Source organism: Megascapheus bottae, chromosome 20, assembly GCF_031878675.1.
Source record: "Megascapheus bottae isolate mThoBot1 chromosome 20, mThoBot2.hap1, whole genome shotgun sequence".
NCBI lineage: Eukaryota > Metazoa > Chordata > Mammalia > Rodentia > Geomyidae > Megascapheus > Megascapheus bottae.
Window position 1 is genome coordinate 30,500,996 of NC_143528.1, and position 19,035 is coordinate 30,520,030.

The 19,035-nt window shown below is 36.8% G+C and overlaps 1 pseudogene; it reads left to right on the forward strand.

Annotated features, from left to right (window-relative positions):
• The first annotated feature begins 5,860 nt into the window (after positions 1–5,860).
• On the forward strand, positions 5,861–6,567 carry LOC150049340 (vacuolar-sorting protein SNF8 pseudogene; annotated as a pseudogene).
• The last annotated feature ends 12,468 nt before the right edge of the window (positions 6,568–19,035 follow it).

A 19,035-nucleotide genomic window follows, 5' to 3' on the forward strand; every position in this document is an offset into this window, starting at 1 on the left:
TCCACTCCAGTTCTTCCCTCACCTATTTTAAGATATTATTTTTGCCTCTCCATTGTATCCATGCCTAACATATAAAATTTAGTATTAGTTTCTCTCTCTCTCTCTCTCTCTCTCTCTCTCTCTCTCTCTCTCTCTCTCTCTCTCTCTCTCTCTCTCTCTCTCTCTCTCCTCTCTGTGGTGTGTGTTTTATATTTTGAAGTTACTGGAGTTTGACTTCAGGGCTTAATAGTTGTTAGGCTGATACTCCACCGCTTGAGCTCTACCTCTAGTCCTTCTTTTCGCTGGCTATTTTGGAGATGAAGTCCAGCAAGCTTTCCTGCCTGGGCTTATTTTGAACCTTGATTCCCCAGATCCCAACCTCCTGGGTAGCGGGGATTATAGAGCTGAGTCATTGGTACCTAGGTTGAAATGACACCTTTTTAAAGAACTCTTTAACTATGACATTTGGAAGAACATAGCAAGAAAATAATCGTTAAGGGCAAGAACCACAAACATTCTAGAATATGAGGTATTGCTTGGAAAGTTGGTTTTGATTGCTAAAATGTTGAAGTCCAAGACAGCAGTAAACACCTGAGAGAAGGTAGAGGAGACTCATGCCAAAGCTGACTGTGTTTTCTATTCATAATTACAGTCCATGCAGCAAAGATGAAGAAATACATGCCACTTTTATATTGTACATACATTTATCTGTTTAGTTGAAATAGGGAGGGAAGGGGGGAAAACAAGATGATTGGAAGGGGATTGGGGGAGGGAAGTGGGGACAAAAACATGAGAAGGGACATCAATGTGTGGGAAGTAATGCACCTACTACCTGATGAATGGAACTGTAACCCCTCTATACATTATCCCGACAATAAAATTTAAAAAGAATGGGATAAAAGTAATTTATGAACTATGTATAATGTGTATGCATATATTTAAATACTTAGGCCTATTTCTGCTTATGAACAAATTTGAATGATGGAATCTTGATTAAAGAAATGTTAATTTTAGTTTTCCTATTAAAATCCTGTGAATAGAAATCCAGAAAAGACCAGGAAAAGTGTAAATGAAGCCTTGAATTAGGGTTACTTATATAAACCTGCATTTCCTGTTAATGTAGGAGAGAAAATTAGATCATCAGAATGAAGAGCAAAAGATTATGCTACATCTGTTTATAATGCTAATGTCCATTTTCTTAACAGTTCTCAAAAGGCTTCCAAAATACTAGTGGCTTACAACTTGCCAACGAGTAGTCAGTTGCATAGGTATATGTGAACCAGAAAGAGACTTCTAAGTCACTGAATAACTTCCCATGTTTGCAAAGATTCCTATTTATTCCAAGTTAATTTTACTCAATGTCATGTTTATATTGAATTCTAATTTCAAATAAGCCCACCTGTGTCACCCTTCTAAAAGAGTGATTTCCAAACAACAGACTATAAGGTTCAGGATGGTAGAAGGAAGACGAGTTTCCAAACAAAGGAGTGAAGAGCAGAAGTGCAAGGTTTTACTTCAGCCTCCACTGTACCAGTCCATAGATTGAGAATCCTGAAATGGAAGGGTTAAAAATACATTAGAAATTTATGTATGGATATCTGAAATAAGAATAAATTTGGACCCAGACACCAGAGGTACATGCCATAGGAGGCTGAGATGTGAGGATCCTGTTTCAAAGCCAGACCAGGAAGAAACATTCATAAGACTCTTATTTCCAATTAATTACTAAAAATCGGAAACAGAACTGTGGCTCAAGAGGTAGAGTGTTAGTCTTAAGCTAAAGAAGCTCAGTAACAGAGCTCATGTTTCAAGTTCAATCCCAGGTCCTGCACAATAAAACAACAATCTCAAAAGGATGAAGTTGGAAAAAATTCCCTTGTGCATTAGAGCTCAAAGCTAAGTAAGTGACACAATTAAAATGGTTTGATGTTACCAGAAAGTTAAAGTTTACTCATTTGAATGAATTTATGATAAGTGATTGTTTTCCATTGGCTTCTGTCTCCATCTATCAAATCTATGAAGTGGCCTGTTTCAAAACTGAGAATTTTAGCAGTGTTTTCCTTCTATATTCCTCTGCCAAATGCTTTCCAGGTCTCCAAAGGCTCTGACAAATCTGTGGTAACATGTGGGAACATTCATAAAAGAAAGTAACACATAAATTAAAGATGAAAGAGCAGAGCTGACCCCAATATGTCCTTAGGTCTGATGAATTGAAAACATCCTTTAAAAAGTCAAGAATCTTGATTAAGCCAAACTAGGATTTTTCTATTTTCATTCTTCATTCAAATAGCAAGATACATTTCTCCAATCTTTCCTCCTTTATATTGACAAGAGTCATGTGGGATGAGGGAATTCCTGGTCTTTTCTGAAAGGTTTCTCCTTATTTCAGGCAGTATATGTGATTCATAATGAATTTATAGCTGTTATTTTGTCACAAATCCTTTGTAGAGAGTGTCTGCTATTTCATTATTCACTTAAGGCACCAACAGTCACTTTAGATCGGTCGTAGCAATAGCACATGGAAAATGGTTTACATTTGCTAGCCTTGCTTAGCTTATTCACTGTACTTATTGAGAAGCCCTAAAGAAAATATCCATGTCTCTTGTTTCATGTTTCAGTTCAGTCCTCTTTTCACGCTTAGCACCTGATATGACTCCTATGAGAGCCAGTCAATTCGTGCATCCTAAATTATGGTCTTTCTTGCCATTCTCTGGTGGTTCATACCTGTAATTCTGGCTACTCAGGATATCTTAAGATCTTAAGATCTCAGTTTCGTGAAAGCCTGGGCAGGAACACTCAGGAGACTCTTATCTCCGGTTATTCAACAACAAGCCAGAAGTAGAGTTGTGGTCTAAGTGGTAGAATGCTAAAGTTGAGCAATAAAGTTAAAGGATAAGCACTCAGGCCCAGTACTAGCACGCGCGCGCCCGCACACACACACACACACACACACACACACACCTCTCTTTATGTGAAATCTATTAGGAGATACAATGATAAGAATGCAAGGGTGGTAGTTATGTAGGAAAAAACAGTGGTTCATGGTTTTTAAGAGAGCTGAAATAGCTTCCCTCTTTTATCTTCCATCCACATAGCAATAGCTGCTATTAGGAAAGAAAAAAAAAACACATAAAAATAAAAACAAAAGAGATAGGCCATCCCAATCACAGCTTGAAAACAATCTTTGCTAGGCCCTCTCAGACCTTTGGAGTATCTTGGCAATCCAAAAGCCAAGTAGTGACAGAAACAAGCAGTGGTTGAAATGACCTCCTGCTATTCTGTCTGCCTCTGGTGACAAGAGATGTGCGTTCACCTGCATGCACAGCGGAATGCCTGCAGCTGAAAGCATTCATCAATACCTTATCCAAAGTATTTCGCCTGTCGGAGTGCTGTGGATCTAGTAGTGGGCTTTTAAAAAACTGATGCTCAAATTTAAAAATCTGTCCCCTGCTAGTCTAGGTGCATTTCCTTTCCAGTGAATGTCCACAACAAAGTTCCAAATAATTAGGGTTCCAATTAAGATGTTCTAGTAAGGTGTAAAAAAATTGTATGTAGAATACATAATCTATCTTTCCTCACAAGGAAAATGCCATCTGAGTCAGAGATGGCCTATTCAGAATAATATTAATCTTTTAATCATTTACAATTCTTAGCCAGATGTGCTGTCTCACACCTGTTATCCTAACCACTCAGAAGGTAAAAAGAGACATTATGTACAAGTAAAAAAATATGTGAAGCATGGTGGTGTGCCCAATATAAAACGCAGGCATGGTGATATGCCTATCAACCAGCTCTGAAGGAGGCATAAATATAAAAAATCACTGAGCAGCCTTGCTAAGCATAATGACAAGGACTTTTCTCAGCAATAAATGAATGCAAAGCTGTTTAGATGCTTCATTCCAGTGATAAAGCATCTGCTAATTGGTTCAAGGCCCAATTTCAAAATCCAGAACAATTAAACAATTGCAATTCTTATTTTTACTATTATCCAGACACTAATAATTCAATAAACATTTCTAGTTTTTTACATATCATCTAAATGATATCTAAAGTTATCTCTTAATGGGGAAAAACAGTATGCAATTATTACTTATAATGGAGATTTAAGTCTGAAATCCAAAACTATTCCAAAACTTCACAATATTCTGAACCAAAGATTTCAGAGCATTTCTGAGACAGACGTCTTGATTTAGGGATGCTCAGTGGGCTTGAGAATTTCAGAGAGCAGAAGGTCTTCAGTTCCTACTTATTTTGGATAAGGAAGATTCAACTTTTACATCACTGCTTCAATAAAGCACTTGGGCAAATTAGTAAAAAGACAAGTATAATTGCATTATTTTAAGAAGCCAATTATTGAGAAATGTAACAAGCAAAACATTTAGCATAATAAGGACATATCAATACAAAGAGAAAATGGAAGTCATTACTGCTTTTTCTTCCCCCTAGTAATTTCCTTTACCTTCAAGGTAAAATAATGCAAGGCCAAAAGAACCTCCTAGCCAGATTTCCCACCAGAGTTCAAAGAAGCTCACTGTCACCGGCAATCTGAAGACTTAAGTATTTTTTGTTGAACAGCAAGAAAAAGAGCTAAATTCAAGACTAGAAACATGGTTACCATATTTGAAAGATAGCCCAGAAAAAGGGAAGTTCATTAAAGAATATCTGCCATCCTTGGTCATGGTCAATTTAGAGAATTGAAGCACATTTTTAAGGAGAAGTTAGAAAGTTTCCATGTGAGATGAATTTTTCAATGAAATCTGATCTGACATCTCAAAAAATCTAAAAAGCACTTGACTTTTGAAGACAGATATTTTGTTATCTTAGAATAACTGCCTTTGACATTAGAAGGCTCTCAGATTACTAAGAAGTCTTAGCATGATTTTTAATCACACAAAGCTCAATTAAGACACTGTAAGAGACATATTTATTTCTACAACAAACCATAGAAAATCCCTAACATCACAATTTGGGGTAAAATTTTAAATCTTAGCCCAAATGAAATCCTTCAGTGGATGATATTATTTTTGCATTCCTCCCTTTGAAAGATTATTTACTAAAGGGAGAGATTCAATCTTTACTTGACATACAAGTGAACATAATCACAGGATTTTAAAGTTGTTTGAAAGGAAAAAGGTGTTTTCAGTGCAAAAAATAACTCGGGTCATGCTCTTCAAAACATACTGAGGATGATCTAAAAGAAGGGAAGCTATATTAACTTTATGGAATGACAAAGCCAATAAATTGAGGACTTTAGCTTTATTCTCAATAGACCTACACAATTAATGAAATTTGAATTAAACTTCCAGCTGAATTTCTGTGGAACTTGATAATGCCATTGTAAATGTAAGTAGGAAAGGAACAAAGTGAGTATTATGCTTTTCTCTCTCTTTTTCTTTCTCTTTCCCTTCATTTCTCTTGCTCTCTTTTGGTGCTGGACATTGGGCTTAAATTCAGGGCTGGGTGCTATCCTTGAGGTTTTTGTTTTTTTCTCATCTAGTACTCTTAACACTTGAACCACAGTGCCACTTCTGGCCTTTTGCAGCTGAATAAGAGTCCCATGAATGTTTCTGTTCAGGCTGGTTTTGAACCACAGTTCTCAGGTCTCAGATTCCTGAGCATCTAGAATGAGAGCCACAGGTGTCAGTTTATAATGCTCTCTTGAACAAGGTCTTAACCTGGAAGGTAAGAAATCAATTATAACTCTGTCAAAGTTTCCTCTAGCAGCAAATTCCTCTCCAAGGTCCACAGGCTAAAAAAAAACTCTTATCCAGCAGAACATGTGTATTAATATTATTTATGTGTATGTATTTTAAAGACTCTGCAGGACTCCAACGCCGAGCTCTGCGGTCCAGGCAGATGCAGAGCCGGCACCACCGCGAAGCAGCAGCTCGCCAGAGGCCATGTTTAAGGAACTAGGGACTGCCCTGGATGAGGACCAGCTGGTTCAGTTGTCAAGGCAGCTGGACATGTTCAAGACCAACCTGCAGGAACCTGCCAGTCAGCACAAGCAGAAGATCTGAAAGAATCCTGGGCTCCAGGTGCAGTTCCAGGACATGTGTGCCACCATGGCAGTGGGTCCTCTGGCCTCTGGAAAAGGATTGGGTCGGAGATGCTGGGCGTTGGGGGCATCTGTTAGGAGATGGTATCCAGATTCTCCAAGTGTGCCTGGCCTTGAAACACTGGAATGGAGGTCTGATCACTCTGGAGGAGATACTTCAACAGGTGGTGAAAGGAAAGGGCAAGCTGGCCCAGGATGCCAGCCAGGACGACCTCTTAGGGCCATCAAGCAATGAAAGGCACTGGGCCCTGGCTTCGCACCACTCCTGTGGGCGGCATGTATCTCACTCAGTCCCTTCCAGCTGAGTGTAATATGGATCACATGGTGGTGATGCAGCTGGCAGAGAAAAATGGGTACACGACCGTCAGTGAAATGCAAGCCAGTCTTAGCTGGAGCACCTGCTGAAGGAAGGGTTGGCCTGGCTGGATTTGTAAGCACCAGGGGAGGCCCACTACTGGCTGCCAGGTCCCTCCACAGACCTCTGTTCCCAAGAGATGACAGCAGAGGAGGCCAGAGAAGCCCACCCTTGATGGAGTGGAGAGGGACCCACAGCAGCAGCTCGAAGAGGGAGGAAAATCATGGTGACTAAACCCGGACAATTTTGTTTATATATATAAAAAAAACTCATGCAGAGGCTGGGAGTTTGGTCTAGTGATAGAATGTTTCCCTAGCATGCACGAAGACCTGGGTTCTATTCCTCCATACCACATACATAAAAAAAGCCAGAAGTGGTGCTGTGGCTCAATTGGTAGAGCTCTAGCCTTGAGGAAAAAGCCCAAGGACAGTGCTCAGGACCCGAGTTCAGTACCCAGGACTGTCAAAAAAAAAAAAAACCAAACCAAAATTCATGTATGTTTACATGTACACTGAAGCAATGGAACCATGCATACGTCTTTAGGAATGTCGACTAGTCTTTAATAATGTTATTAAACTACAATGCCAGAGAAGGGAAGTACACAATTCTCATGGCTCTGTATGGGGAGTGAGCATTTGAATCCAGGCCAAACTGAGAAAAAGAGGGTGAAGCATAAAAAGCAATTCAATATCCTTAAAAGGGCCAAGTAGTATTTTAAATTTAAATCAGAAGATAATGGACCTGGATTTGTGCCCATAATGTTGACTACTCCAGAAACTACAAAGGATCTGGACACATAGGTGTAACTAAAAATGAGAAGTTTATTTTTTTTACAAGCACCTATAGATCAGAAAAATTGCAAATGTTTTAGAAAATGTATCAATAATTCAAATAAGAGAAGAATAAAACCAGAAAATGACTTACAATTCAATAGAAAAGCTAGAAATATTAAAAACCAACTTTTATTTTTCCACATTAGACATGACACATTTAGGATATTTAATTTTCAAACATTAAATGTCCTCTAACTATTTTTGTACATTTCCAGGCTTTAATTGGAAAAGTATAGTCATTTTATCAAATACATTAGAATTTCATTTAAACTTCTTTGTAAATGGTTTTCAGGTTCAAAATGTGAATTGATTTTCAAAGATACATTTTGTATTACTTAAAACTATAACAGTAATATCTACTGTGTCATCAGAGCAAAAATGCAAGTTTTAAAGTGTATATTAGTATATGTTTAATAGAATCAATAATAACAAAAACTTTAAAATTTTAGTCATGTTTACTAATGTTAGAATAAATGAAATCACATTAGAATTTTCATATATATCAAAGACCCTAAAGAAAAATATATTATGTCCTGAAATAGCACATATGAGCATTAATATTTGTGGCCAATCAAGAGAAATGCAAGAAATGACCTTAGGATAACCATATTTTATGAAACACATTTCTAAAAAATGAAGATAAATTTGGTTACTTAGACAAAGGCAATATGGTTGCTTCAAAATGATAAAAGTTGTTCATCTGATTCTTTTTTAAACTGCAGGGGGAAATAAAATACAATAGAACCTTTCAAACATAGAATATATCACCTTGCAGAGCTACTCATTAAGTACTATGCCCTTTATCCATCAATTAGAAACCAGAATTCTTACGCTATGATTTCATTAGAAGTGCCAAGATTCAAGAAAAAAAAAAAAGAACCTGGTGGATGCTGTAAATGAATGTCTATGTCATTATTTTCACCACACACGGGTTGTATCCAAGGTCACTAAAAGCAGTTCAAAGCAGTGCTAAATTTACATTGCACTGGAGAATTTTGAGTGATATACACCCCACCGAATTTTTTATGGAAGCCTTCATACATTTAATGATAATACAGTGAAGCTGATGAATAAAAAGAAAGGAAGATAATGTGCCTGCCATATGATGTGACAGAAAATACAAAGAACTGAAAAAAGTTATTAAGTTCTTACAAAATTTAATTCCTTCAAACATGAAGTATATTATTAGAATTTCTTCCCTCTATCCAGAGCCAAAACCCATATCCATATGGTACGATTCAAAGCATTAAATAAACAGGGCACTAGAATGGTAAGAGAATTAAGCATGACTCATGGAACTATTGTCATGGATTTATTTTTGGAAAGACTACATGGATAAGTAAAAATATGTCGCCGTGTTGTGAAAAGAAGCATATAAAGAAGAAGCAACAGATTAGTGAGCATTTTTTTTTTACTCCTAACATTCATTAAGTTACATATAGCTTCACGAGGAACATGAAATGTGGGCTTATGACTCAAGATTAAGCATCTGCTTTAGCTTGCATGTACACTGCAGATACATGGTGGTTCATCGCTACACTATCTCTTTGATGGTGAACCATGACAGGCTTGAGAGCCATGATATAAAGGCAGTCACAACCATAGCCTCATTTGTCTCATCAATTTTCTGTGCTAGTCACTTATATGGTTTCTATATAGAGATATCTGAGGAAGCAACTTAAGGATTCATTAGACTTAGGCTTTCAGAGATTTTAGTCCATAGTCCTGAGTTCCATTCATTCTGCACCTATGATAAGGCAGATACCTTGATGGCTAGTACAGATGGAGGAGGATTCTGTTCACCTCATGGCAGACAGAAGACAGTAAGGGTGAGGAAAGAAGCAGGTGCAGATATAATCTCAACTTCTAAACTCCAAGAATCTTCAAAACAATGTCAACCAGTTGGGTACGAAACGCTCTACACTGGAACCTGTGGAGATGATTTCACATTCAAATCCCAACAGGATTATTCAGTCGCATCTGTGTTTCTATTCTAAGGGACTCCATTTGAAAAATTATTGACCCCCGATTCCTAAATCATCCTCAATGTGAAGAACAATAATTTTTCTGAACATTATCAGCACAAGGAAGGCTAAGCCCTTTTGTTCTGCAATAACCTGTTTTGATCTTCACAATGGTAATCACAAACCTATACTCAACAGTTTAGGAATTTTCATTATAGGAACATGATTAGTCACAAGTATCTATGTTTTATATTACTACTATTCCACAAGGTATGTATTTATTCTGAAGAAAATGTTAAAGTATCTACTTCCATGTTGTTTAATTGTTTCTAATTTTGAGTACCATTTATTTGTATCTTTAACTCTTTTATCTACTTAGCATTAGAAATATCATTGCAAACCACTTATTTTTAGCTGGCACAAAGAAATGGTTAATCAGAGACTATTTGTTATCTTTCCTCACCAATTACGTTCATATTACACACAATCTAAAATCTAATAATAATTTTACTTGTCGTTTCACCTAAAACCAAATACTAATCTGTAATAACTGCTTATATATTTTATACATGCAACAGTTGCTGTATTCTTTGTGTTCTTATTCTTTTAAAATTAAGTTCTTTAAATTCTGATTGTGACTGTTAACTCTGAATGGTTTTATTCTAAGAACACATTGAGTTCATTTAATGAGGCAATGGCATGACCTCTCTTGGTTTTTATTAAACCAAATGCATATGGCACAGATTATTGGGTAAGCATCTGTCTGTTTGGAGAAGTAAAATCAGTAGCAGTGGATCTAAAGAAAGTGGGAGAAAAACAAGGGAGGGGGTAACAATGTTTGAGAAGTAATGTATTCACTACCTTATATATGTAATTATGTCTCCCATTCATCATCCGGGCAATAAAATTAAAAAAAGAATCTCACTCAATGTTGTATTTCACTGAAAAAAAAACCACACTTGATGAAGCATTAAAAGCCTAGTGTGTATAGAACAAAATCTAGATACTTAAGGCCATATAGTATGACGCTAAATGTAAGGACCTCCAGGATATAGAAACAAAAGCCATATAATGAGTGATTGTTGTCCTTGATGTACTATGTTATCTCTCATCTCTTTTACTGTCCCTTGGTTATCTCATATTGTTACAATATTTCACTTTGTTATCCGACATACCACATATTTTATATATGCTTAATTGGTTGTTTGAAATAGGAGAGGGAAGGGGAAAATCAAGTTGTGAGAGGGGTGAGGGGGCGAGGGAAATGGGAAACAGGACATGAGAAAGGGTATCAATATTTGTGAAGTAATGTACCTTCTATCTGATGAAGATAATGTAACCATTCTATTAATTACAATAAAAATATATGAAAAAAAGCCTAGTGTTTTTGAACAAGTGATTTTGTTTTTAAAAAAATAAGTGGCTAGAATCTCATGAGTTTCCCATACTGAGTATTAATGAGCTCCATTACACTTTGAGAAAATTGTACTTACTATTTTGTGTATTTCCAAATGCTTAAGTACAGAAACATATAAAAGATTTATTCAGGGGCCGGGAGTTTGGCCTAGTGGTAGAGTGCTTGCCTAGCATGTGCGAAGACCCAGGTTCAATTCCTTGGTACCACATGCATAGAAAAAACCTGGAATGGTGCTGAGGCTCAAGTGGTAGAGCTCTAACCTTGAGAAAGTCCAAGGACAGTGCTCAGGCCCTGAGCTAAAGCCCAGGACTGGCAAAAGAAAAAAAAAAGAAATTATTCAATGCCAGTAAAATGTGAATCAAACCAGTGAACATTGTAATTGTGTGGATCCATTACAATCCTAGCATAGACAGTAATTGAAATATAGAATTTACAGCTGATTAACATAATGTTTTACTTTCCTTTTTAGTATGGCACAGAACCATTTGCAATGAATTCTGGAAATTCTGATCAAGCAAACAATCGCTTCTCTTTAAGAGACTTGAGTCAAGTCAGAGTATTAAAGTTAATAAAAGAAACAGAGAAAAGCTAAGTGTAAATCATCTTAGAAAGTCTGAAGTTTTTCCGAGTTCTAAGAATATTTCCATGATAACAAATAGCATCTTCATTGTGTCTACCTCTTCACTTGCACAGCCAAGTGAAAAAGACACACTTCATTAATGATAAAAGTATAATGACAGAAACAGATACAATTCCAAAAGCTAGGACATTAAAAATAAACAGAGTAGAATCAAAATAGGTTCCACAAACTTCCTTGAACCTTAATGTCAAATAAATTTTAATATAAGAATAGTGACATAATTATCAGAAGATTCTAAAAATTTTCAAGGAATTTGAGAACTATTCAAAGACATGGAGAAATTCAGACATGCTGTAAAAACAAACAAAAAGTAAACAAAAAAACCCCATGAACTAGAAGACAAAACTAGCCAATAGCTTTCAAGAAAGTTCTTCTAAAGGGTGTCTCTAAAACAACATGATTCTTGCAAAATTGAGCAAAAACAAAGCAGAATTTTATAATTAACATGTAAATTGAAGAGTACAAATATGTATTTTCATTTATGGCTAATTTATTTTAGTATTCCAGTATATTATTGAAATAGGTTTATGTGGATGTGATCCATATTACTGTACTTTATGAAATTCTACTCAAGTGGAGATGTAATGGATGTCTTAGGAAGTAGCTATTCACTTAAATTTGGTATATTCAGCTCTTGAACTTGTGCTATTAGGCAATGTAACACTGACACTATTAAATAGACAGGATAAATGCAATTAGTAACTACATGTCTACTTTTCATTGATGATGTCTTTAGTATTTCAAAGAATAAAGGATTTTATTATTATGAAAGACTTTAGTACAATGAGAGATTTTTGAAAATAACTACCTTAGAAAGGTACACAAATGACAACTCTGGACAAGGCCATAAAGAACTTGCAGTCTCCTCTACTTAATGATAAAATAAATAGTCAAGCAACTACAGTCCTCGGAACCATAACTTGTCTCTTTCTTGCAGTATCAAACTAGAACTAGAAACTTATACTGTGTACTTTCCAAATTGAAAATACAACTGTTTTCATGACCAAGCATGAAAAAGCTAAGGAAGGATATCAAAACAGGGAAAGCCCTTATATCAGAAGTTAGTCATCTCATTTAAAATATGCACAATTTCTTTCTAACTAGTGAGCTCCAAATTGATAATTCAGATATTTGTTACCAAATGTATTAATATATTTATGCCACTTAATTTCAGTTCATGGTATTTCTCTTTATTTTGGGCAGGTTTTGGGGCGGGTGTTCATAGGGCTTGAACTCTGGCCTGGGTTTTGTCCCTGATCTCTTCAGCTCAAGGCTTCCACCCTATCCTTGAGACATAGCCCCACTTCCTGTTTTCTAGTGATTAATTGGTGATAAGAGTCTCAGGGCTTTTTATGCCCTGGCTGGCTTTGATCTTCAGATCTCAGCCTCCTGAGTAGCTAGGATTATAGGCGTGAGTTACCGTGCCAGGCTAATTCATGGTATTTTTCAGCCTTTGAGTAGTTGTGACAAAAAAAAAGCTTATAGAAACTTATAATCCCCTATGAGCCTGTCATTCTAAATAAGCAAAATGGCTACAGAAACTAGAAAGTGAGCCATGCCTATTGTAACCCAATGGGGGTAGAAATGAAGAAGGCACAACAATGATCCCGTCTGCCTGTTTGGCTGATATTTCCTAGCTGTTTCTCAGTGAACTGTAGTCCCATGCATATTGCTGCAATGCTGCAGACACTAGTGACCTTCATCAAACAGTTTAAAGTGGATGGAACTGTGCAGAGAGTAAGTCTTCTATCTGTTAGGTTTTCCTGGGCATCCTTTGCTCTGCCAATGGAAGCACCATAGACATATAGAGAAAACTCCTACACTGGGCCCTGGCCTCTAGCTAAAAGGTCTATTCTCACCATTTTGAGATGGTTGATTTTCCACTTAACTTTCTACTGAAGTGATCCCTCTATAGCTCTCTCACTCCATTTTTCTGCTAGGGACCTGGGTGGGTAATTATCCAAGCCCACCCTAGGAAAGTTAACAAAACACCATTTAAAAAAAGAAATGGAAAGACAAGAGAAAAGGGCATGGTGTAACTGATGGTACCAAACATGCTTAGCATGTGTGAGACCCTGGGTTCAATTCGCAGTACCAATAAAGGAAGGAAGAAGAAGAAAAGGAGGAGGAGGAGGAGAATGAAGATGAGGACGAGGAAAGAAGAAAAATTTCAGTTCCAGAAATAAGCTCTTGCTATATGTCTTACCTTCTCATCACCTCAGCGGTTAAGACTATTTTATCATATTTACCTAATCTAAATTGCCAGCCTGTTTTTGAGTCATCCATCTCATAATAGAGGCAGAAGGAACTGTGCTCAGTATTTTCCTACAAACCATTTCACACCCTGGGTGCTCCATAACCAGCTATCAATTTAATTGAGAGGTCCACAGTATAAATGGCAGCAGACTAGGAACTGCAATACGCGAGGACATATGGTTATGCTTCTGCTCGTGAATTACAGCCCACACATCATTCCCTCGGAGAATACAGGGACATGCTTGGTTTGCTCTTTGCAGTCTGCCTGTCTGACTTCCCAAAGATGGATTAGAGTATCAACTAAGAATTGACTGTGGAAGCTTACAAGTGGAAGAAAAAACAATCCATAAAATCCATATGGATAATCTTCCTGCATGCATTACTCTTTCTAGTTAAAAAAAAACCCTTAGATTTGTATAGCCTACTTCTTTTTTTTTTTTTGCCAGTCCTGTGCCTGAGCTCAGGGCTTGAGCACTGTCCTTGGACTTCCTCAAGGCTAGAGCTCTACCACTTGAGCCTCAGCACCACTTCCAGCTTTTTGCTGTGTATGTGGGGTACCGAGGAATCGAACCTGGGTCTTCGTGCATGCTAGGCAAGCACTGTACCACTAGGACAAACTCCCGGTCCCTGTATTGCCTACTTCTACAACAGATTTTCTGATAAAATCAAATTAATCTACAGAAAATCTGGATGAGGTTCAGAGATAGTGGTTGTTTGTTTTTATTTAGTTAGTTTTCAGTTGTTTTTAAGTGACAAAAGAAGTTAAGAAATCCACAGAGGAGTAAGCTAGTTTTCAGAGTGTGTGTGCAGTGGAATTTTATTCTACTCTGTAAGAAAAAGGGAGGCAGAGGTGTTTGTGATGGGCTTGTATCTCCTTCGCATGCTTGCAGGTAGGCTTGCTGGGGTCCAGGCAGCTCTCCACCTGTAAGCTTTTCTTCACTGCAGGATCTGGCAAGTTTGAGACACATAATTAGGAAAGCAAACAGTCAGTCCACTAGAAACAATTGCCAATAAAGAATGAGTAGGGCTTTGGCATTTCAAGTTATCTACCCTCATTGGTTATACTCTCTTGGTATAATGTACTCTCCACTGCTTTCTTTCTGTCTCCCTCTCAAAGACTCTTCCCAATGTTTATAGACTTCCCCCTCTAACAAATCACACTGCAATCCTTGTTTCAGTGATGGCTTTGGGAGGCAAATTATGAGGCAAAACCATCAGACAATTGAATCTAGAAAAGGGTATTAAACATTTTTACAAAAATTCCATCTCAAAGTGAAGAAGATGCTGTTTTGGAATTGAAATGAGATGAACCCTCTAATTTCTTGCCAATAGTATGCTTACACTCTTGATAAATCTTGGAGAATTTTGTAATCTTGCTAATTATACAGTCAGAATTAGGGTTGCTATTCAATGAAAGTTATGTAATGTGAGCAACTCCTTTTCTTTTCTTTATTTGATCTGATCATGGATTCAAGCAGTTTCCTAGGCTGTGTCCTGTTTTGCGTCTCTCTTAAGTTTGAGGCATAACCTATCAGTCATTCTTTCAACATGCCAAACCCCACCTCCTATCTCTTTTTCCTAATGGGAGAGATCAAACAAGAGTCAAGATTCCAGCCATTCTTTGGACCTATTTCTTTGCCAAGGATTGTATTGCAGTTGTATTTATTTTGAACCCAAATCATCTGATTGTATTTTGAGTTTAGAGCAACAGAAGTACCTCCTCAGGTTTACAAAACCTGCCATGCACTTCAAATTAATAGTTGGTGAGGTAATTTGTAGTTTAAGGCACAATAAGCAATTCAATTTTTTCTGCAATTTTTTAAAAACATCTTTAGTTGGGTAGGTACATAGAAAAATAAGAGAGATATAAGGCACAAGTAGAGATTATTTGCTTGATTGTTTGAGAAATAAGACATTTAAAAAGGAAAAGATTTCCATTAACAGCAGAATATATGACAAAGAAGTGATGATGAGAGGTGGGGGGGGTCCAGGAAAGAAATATTCTGAACCCAAGTCTTTTACCCCCTCAAATCTCTATGGCAGTAATACTAAGCTACTGTTGAGGATCAGAACAGAAAGTGTTTTACAACTCCCTCTAGAAACAATGAAATACGATTATAATCTTAACACAGAACTCTACTACTCACAGATCTTTTCAGGACATGGAAGCAGCAGAAAGTGTATGTTCCCTAGCTGTAGGCCATCTCTTTTAGCTTACATCATTTGCTTAGTGACCTTGACCTAGCAGATTAACTACGGAAGTTCATCAAGTATTAATCCTATTGTACTTTCAAAATGAGCCTTTTCATTACATTTATTGCTCATCTCAATAACATCTGTCAGTATTGTAGCTTGAGTATTATTAAGGCTAAAATGTACTAATGGAATCTCCCCTTTGAGACCAAACTAGGACTTGAGCCAAATGGAAAGGGCACCTTAGGTAAAAACTTTGCTCACTGCTACACATTTTCTTTTCATGTAAGTACTCAGAGTACATGGCTTTAGTAAATAACATCTCAAATGTTAAGGCTTTTTATAACTGCTGGTAAGGTCCCCTGCATAAGTCTTTTGTCAGTATTCACTTTTAGTAGGAATATATTATACAGGGAAGATTGACTTCCTGTATCCTTTCGTCCCAGTACTTCATCAGTTTCATTCAAAGAATTTCATTGAGTATAATTACTATTTTTCTCTTTGTTAGCCACATGTGCTTTGCCTTTAAATACTATCTATTATAGTTATTTTTAAATGAATAGCTTTATTTTCTAACTTAAATTTAAAAAACAACCCCAATATATTAAAATTTGATGATCTAGTGTCCTCTGTGGAAAGCATATTTTCCTTTGAGTAATTTCCTATTTACCTAGCAAATGAAAATAACTATAGTTAGACTGATCCTATAAATTAAGTATAATAAATTATAGATTGGTCTTATAAATTAAGATCCATGATCAATAAATAGATATACTCGAGATCAATAAGGAGAATGCTCCAATGAAAACTAAGTGGAGAAGAAGGTTGTGGAATAGAGTAATTTTCCTGTCTTAACTGGAATCCATTTATGTGGGTTGTGATAAATTTCTTCTTTTATTTACAAGTGCTGCACACACACACACATACACACACACAAACACACACACAATCAGACACTACTAACTTAAATGCAAAGTATATGCCATTTTCTTTTGCACAGTGATTATAGATTTCTTATGTTTTCTTTAAAATCGTTTTCTCCAATGTGTTTTTATCTAAGGATCAAATTCTGTAAAATTATGCAATACATTTTTAATTAACCTGGGTTATTATGCTTTTTCATAATTTCTAGAATTATATTTAATAGGATAAATTGTTTTCTTGTAGAGATCCTTATAAAACTTTATTTTCTCATTATTCCAACTCTGCATTAAGTGTCCTTTATATTAGCTCCCAATTATTTATGGAACTAACTGTGATTCTGATAGTCTTTATAAAACTTTTCTAGTCTTAATTAAATCCCTTTGAGAAAAGAGATTGTTTAGAACTATAAGTAATTTCTTCATAAGGGAAAAGACAAAAACTTGTTATATGTTGATAAATTGGGAAATTGTCCTTGGGAGTCAATAATGACTTTTACTAGTTTATATTTCCCAGACAGTCTGAGCACTGCTGAATTTCATAATTGCCTCTTGAAAGAATTCATAAAACAAGATCCCACAATAACAGAAAATAATAATTACTATATTATTTCACAAAGTTATTCTCATACCTACTTTCCTCTTATTTTATTAAAATAAAACTGAATAATGTGTTCACATATTGCCCTTTCTACTCAGAATTGCATTACTGTTTATAGTGATTTGCAGAAATATGCTAGATACTAACAAAAGTAAAGAGCAGAGTGATTGTGGATGTTTTCTTTCCACTTTTTGTTTCTGAATGTCAATCAGGAAACAAAAGCCACACTGATAACCCAACCAAGGATTTTTATTCAAAGAAATTGCAATTGCTATCAGGGAATTACATGTTCAGAACATAAACAGAACTCTAAAAATGAGAAGATCAGCAGATGGCGGAAGTCTCCACTAACTTTAGAGCGGATGGAACAAGCATAGAATGAAGACAGCACCTAGGATGTTACTGGACACATGCTGAGTGGCTGATGGACATGTTTCTGACGTGCTTTAGACCAGGGCTGGTGGGCCGGGCATTTTCTGGAGTCTCAGAGAAATGCATGTATAAGTGGTGTCTGTTTCTGTGCCAGTTACAGGGGCTGGCATTCTCCCTGCTGACAGGCACTTCTCAACTGCCATCGATGGGGATGTGAACACAATCAGATAAAGTGGGAGAACTGGTGTGGTTCCAGAACCACACGGTTAAGCAAACCATCCATTGGCAAAGAGCCAGTCAACGCTGAGGAAAACATTCTCTAAAGGATATCAATGTATGTGAATTAATGCACCTTCAATCTGGCAAATATAATGTAACCCTTCTATTAATTACAATAAAAAATATATGAAAAAAAAGAAAGCTTTCCATGACCGGAGTTGGGCGTAGTTTTAGTATGCTTGCCTAGCATGCACGAAGCCCTGGGTGCGATTCCTTGGTACCACATATGCAAACAAAGCCAGCAGTGGTACTGGAGCCCAAGTGGTAGATCGGTAGCCTTGAGAAAGCTCAAGGACAGTGCCCAGGTCCTGAGTTCAAGCCCCGTGAAAGGAAGAAAGAAAGAAAGAAAGAAAGAAAGAAAGAAAGAAAGAAAGAAAGAAAGAAAGAAAGAAAGAAAGAAAGAAAGAGAGAGAGAAGAGAGAGAGAGAAAGAAAGAAAGAAAGAAAGAAAGAAAGAAAGAAAGAAAGAAAGAAAGAAAGAAAGAAAGAAAGAAAGAAAGAAGGGAGGGAGGGAGGGAGGGAGGGAGGGAGGGAGGAAAGGAAAGGAAGGGAGGAAGGAGAGAAGGAAGGAAGGAAGGAAGGAAGGAAGGAAGGAAGGAAGGAAGGAAGGAAGGAAGGAAGGAAAGAAAATAAAAAATAAATAAGCCAAGGTACAGCATACAGGACTGACACACCTGCACATACAAAAGCAGAAGAAATAGAATCTTATAAATCTGAAATAAGCAGGATGTGTATGAGATTTGGGGGTTAGAGAGCTTAGCCAGGCACAGGGGCTCACATCTGTAATCCTAACTACTCAGGAGGCTGAGGTCTGAGGATCAAAATTCAAAGCCAGCCCAGGCACAAAAGGATCTGAGACTCTTATCTCCAATTAACCTCTAGAAAACGGGAAGTGGGGTTCGGCTTAATGGTGGGGCAGTAGCCTTGAGCTGAAGAGCTCAGGGACAGCACCCAGGCTGAGTTCAAGCCCCATGACCCACAAAAAGAAAGAAAGAAAGAAAGAAAGAAAATAGTATGCCTATTAAAACACAATTTAATTCAAAATCTTTGAATTTTTAGAGCATTTGTAAAAGCAATTATGATTCTCTAGAGAACAGATTATTGTGTCCGATAATTTGTTGTCAACTCAATTAAGTTGAAGAGGTTGGTGAAAAATTTCTCAGATTGAA